This window comes from Rhinolophus ferrumequinum, chromosome 25, assembly GCF_004115265.2.
Source record: "Rhinolophus ferrumequinum isolate MPI-CBG mRhiFer1 chromosome 25, mRhiFer1_v1.p, whole genome shotgun sequence".
NCBI classification, from domain to species: Eukaryota; Metazoa; Chordata; class Mammalia; order Chiroptera; family Rhinolophidae; genus Rhinolophus; species Rhinolophus ferrumequinum.
Genome location: NC_046308.1, coordinates 21,297,657 through 21,302,344, shown reverse-complemented (window position 1 = coordinate 21,302,344; position 4,688 = coordinate 21,297,657). Strand labels below are relative to the sequence as shown.

Here is a 4,688-nt window from a genome sequence, read left to right as displayed (position 1 = left end):
CCTTCCTTCCTTCTTTCTTTCCTTCCATCCATCCATCCTTCCTTCTTTTCTCTTTCTTTCCTTCTTTCTTTCTTTATCATCTATCTGTCTATCTATCTATCTGTCTATCTATCTATCTATCTATCTATCTATCTATCTATCTATCTATCTATCTATCTATCTATGTATCTATCTATCTATCTATCTATCTATCTATCTATCTATCTATCTATCAATCATCTATTTTGTTGGTACCTTAGGTGTGTCAGGGTTCAATGTTCTTGCCCCATTTTGCCCTGTCTGCAGAAAGGTAAAAAGCACCCAAGGATATGACTGCAGTTTTGTTCATCCAGTTCTGAGTATGTAGGAAGTTTGCCTTCCTTTCACTTTTAGAGTCTAATTGTGCTTTTTGTTGTATTACATCCAGGATTCTTTATTTATAACACAGAGGATCTGGAAAGAATGGGACCCTTCATACTGATTCAAACCGTAAATCCCCCCGATACCTGTTCTTAATGGTTTACCCCAGTGATGGGACTGATGAGAGATTGTGCTTATCTGATTTTGGGGAGATGATTTTTTATGACCATCCAGCAGGTAAATGGCAGGTAAAGATAATGTTCTCTAAATATTTGTTTCTTTAGAGGAGATGAAAATAAAATACAGCACATCATCATGGGTTGACTTTGAAATTTTTTATCAGCTGTTGTGGTGCCTCATACTTTACAAAAAATATTGTTTGGGCCCTTATCCTCAGGGGAGGGAATCAAGCATATTTGTGTGTGTGTGTGTGTGTGTGTGTGTGTGTGTGTGTGTGTGTTTAAAGTCGTAAATTTTAATATTTTTACATTTACAGAATATTTGAACAGTTCGTACAGAAATATTTTATATAACTTGCACCCATATTCTTCTAACATTAAATATTTGAAAAACATGGTGATATTTAAAACTAAGAACTGAACCTTTGTGTAACACTATCAACTAAACTCCAGCTTCTATTAGGATTTTATAAATGTCCCTATAATATCCTTTTATTTTTCTTTTCTTTTTTTTTTAATGTGTTTTTCCAGGACCCATCAGCTTCAAGTCAAGTAGTTGTTTCAATCTCGTTGTGGAGGGCGCACCTCACAGTGGCCCATGTGGGGATCGAAATGGCGACCTTGTTGTTAAGAGCACCGCGCTCTAACCAACTGAAATAACTGGCGGCCCCAAAGCTGAATGCCCGAACAGGGACTTGAACCATGGACCCTCAGATTAAAAGTCTGGTGCTCTACCGACTGAGCTATCTGGGTTCTCATTATCCTTGTCTGCTCCTAGAGCCAATCCAGGAATCCAATTTTGCAATATTAGATATATGATTCTGTAATAAAACATACATATATTTCTGTAATGTTTACATATACACATATCTTTAACATACTGTATGTAATTTATTTATAAATGTACTTTGGCCTCAAAATAAAATTTTTCTAATCAGATTTTTATAGAGGAGAGAAATCAAGCAAACCAGAATCCACACTCACTTCTCCCCCTTAGGGGTCACTCATGCAGTGACGCAACCTGCAGTCTGTATCTCCTGTCCTGGCACCAGGGAACTCAGCTCAGGGGATGGTACGAGGGTTCCTGGAAGCCAATTCTAAATAAGATGACTCTAATAGCGCAAAGCCTCATGTGAACCACAGAATACATTCGTGGAAAACCTAAGCTTGTGGAAACTCCTCCCAACTTCTACCGTTTCGCTCCGAATAAGACCTAGCTGGACAATCAGCTCAATGTGGCTTTTGGAGCAAAATCAATATAAGACCCGGTATTATATTATATTTATTATATTATATTATACTCGGTCTTGTAGTAAAATAAGACCGGGTCTTATGTTAATTTTTGCTCCCAAAGATGCATTAGAGCTGATTTCCAGCTAGGTCTTATTTTCGGGGAAACACGATAGTTATAGTTTGAAATCAAGTTATAGTTTTCAGCGATGGGTTAAGATTTTAAGTTTCTTTCTGAGTCTTTCTGGATTTTTGAATGGGAGAGATTGTATCTTGGAATGTTAACCTGATTGAATTTTAAACAGAAATTCTCAGGAAAAATTTCATAATAATAGATGTAGAAGAACTTCTCAAACTTTAATGTTCATAAAAAGCTCCAGGCGAGCTTGGCAAACACAGAAGCTGGCACACCAACAAAAGTTTCTGACTCAGTAGGTTGAGTTTGAGGAATTGCATTTCTAACAAGCCTTGAGGTCATTGTTCCATTTCAATGAAAATGAAATATCCATGTGGTCTGCAGGGACAAATCAATGAATAAGAGTATATCTGGTAATGGTCTTTGAACAAGAAGAACCTTAGAGCTAGCAGCGGGCCCTCTGAGTCTCACTGTTGGTTGTCCTATTTGGAGCTGAGCCCCCCCCCCAATTACAGGCAGAGAGGGAGAGAGGAAGCCCCGCCTCTCAGGAGTCACACAGGAGAGATGGACACGCCCGGGGAGAGACTGGAGGAGGCACATGGTGATGAACCACTGGACGAACGGGGCCATGGAGGCCCCTCCCCGTGGTGTGTTGACTATTTCTACCCTCACTATTTCCTTCTGCCTCTAAGGTTGAGCCATTCTGTGCATATGTGGAGGTTTTGGTTGCACTTCCCCATGGGTTTATATCACTGTGTGAATACTACTACCCATATACAGAGCACAGTAATAGTCAGCCTCGTCCTCAGGCTGGGCCCCCGTGATGGTGAGGGCGGCTTTGTTCCCTGAGATGGATCCAGAGAAGCGACTGGGAACCCCAGAGGGGCGGCTGTTTGTGTTATAGATAAGCATGCGTGGAGCCCGGCCTGGAGTCTGCTGGTACCAGCCGGGGTAGTTACCACTAGAGACTGACCCAGAGCTAAGGCGACAGGTGAGTGTGACTGTCCCTCCTGGAGACACTGACAGTGAGGGCTCCTGGGTCACCACAGTCTGAGAATCCACACCTAGAACAGACAGAAGAGACACAAGTATTATTATGGGAGACAAGGATCTCCCTGAGACTCTGAATTTATGTGCCCCCAAGATGCAGAGTCCCTTCTCATCACCTGAGCCATAAGCGAGGAGCCCAAGCAGAAGCACCGTCCAGGCCATGGTGGGGACACTCACAGGACGTGGCCTCCTCAGCCTCCTGGCTAGAGTGTGGTGTCCTTGGGCCTTTTCATGCCTCCCAGACCCATGAGGAGTCAAAAGTGCTTCATGCAAATCAGCTTCCTCTGTCTTCCTGCCCCAGTGTCACTCTGATGTCCCCTGTGGGAGGTCTTGAAAGAGGCAGATGCTGGGACCTCACACAGACCAATGGCTGAAAGGTGACTGAGACCCTGAGGGAGGGAGGTTGATGCCTGTCACCAAGTCAGCTCCCCCTTGTCTCTGCTGACCTCAGTTCTAAGTTTCTTCTCGGGAATGGCTCAGAGTTGAATGATGACATACGTGTTTTCTCCCCATCCGGGCCCCCAGCAATCTAGTTTATCCCAAACCTTACCCCAAGCCCATGAACTGTTTCTTCCACCCCAGGGAAACCCCTTTCTATCTCCGTTGTGGAAAGGTGGTGGGCACTCCTCCCTCCAACAGTAAACCCAGTGGGAAATCACAGAGTCATATATGAGTGTTTGAAGGGACAAGGGTCTCCCACTGACTCAGTGCTGGAAACTGTCTCCAGTAGCAGCAGTCAAGTGACCAGAGCTGCGGGTGCCCACACATGGAGCTGCACTGCTAGCCTTGGGGTGGCAGCTCCAAGAAGTCATCAATAATGTGGAGTAGCTTCAATTCACCTGCAGTGTTTGAGAAGAAAGGTCACGATGTCACTGTAAAAGTGTGAGATTCCTCTCAACACCATTTAGAAAAAAATAAGGAAACTCATAATTAGAAATGAAAATTACGCTGTGTCTGAACAAGTTTGTATGACCCTCTTGGAGAACTTTAAAACTCTTCTTTCTCTGAATAGTCTTTTTTAAAATAATTAATTAATTAATTAATTAACATTAGTTTCAGGTGCACAAGACAAAGTAATACTTAGACGTTCATCATTTCTATCCCTCACACTGTGTGAACCCCCCTCCCCCATCCACTACCCCTCTGACATCGCACAGAGCCATTACATTTCCACTGTCTCTATTCCTAATGCTGTACTCCGCTTCTTGTAAGTATGTACGTATACATATATATATATATATATATATATATATATATATATATATATATATAAACTTGTAGTTGACATTCATTATTGTTCAGCTTCAGCTTCAGGTGTACAGTGCCGTGATCAGGCATCTACATCATCCCTGAGGTGGTCTCCCTAATGGGACACGTGTCCATCGGATACCCTACAAAATCTTTACAACTTTATTGATTACATCCCCCAGATTAACTTTCGTAACCCCGTGGCATTCTTGTGGTTTCTGACTGCTTTCTTATAAGAAGCAGAAGGAATTGCAAGAGCAAAAGAGGGAATTAAAGAGGAAGAGCAGGAAGACAAAATTTCTTTAATAATTTTTGAAGGTTAGCCACAAAATTGTGTTCACAGTGAAATAAAATATGATTTTATATTCATTTCAGAATTGCTAGTATCTTGTCTGTTTCATGAAATGTGCATACATAGTGTTTTTCTTTCTCATTAGCTGTGTTTTGGAGCCCCAACTCACAACACACAAAGATTCAGACCTAATTATTTTGTTCCTATCAAACAA

At 42.0% G+C, this 4,688-nt stretch overlaps 1 non-coding gene across 1 annotated transcript; it reads right to left on the bottom strand.

Annotated features, from left to right (window-relative positions):
- Positions 1-1,198: 1,198 nt before the first annotated feature.
- Positions 1,199-1,271, bottom strand: TRNAK-UUU (transfer RNA lysine (anticodon UUU)). Its single transcript has one exon. It is a non-coding gene; the product is annotated as a tRNA-Lys (tRNA).
- Between the last annotated feature and the right edge of the window lie 3,417 nt (positions 1,272-4,688).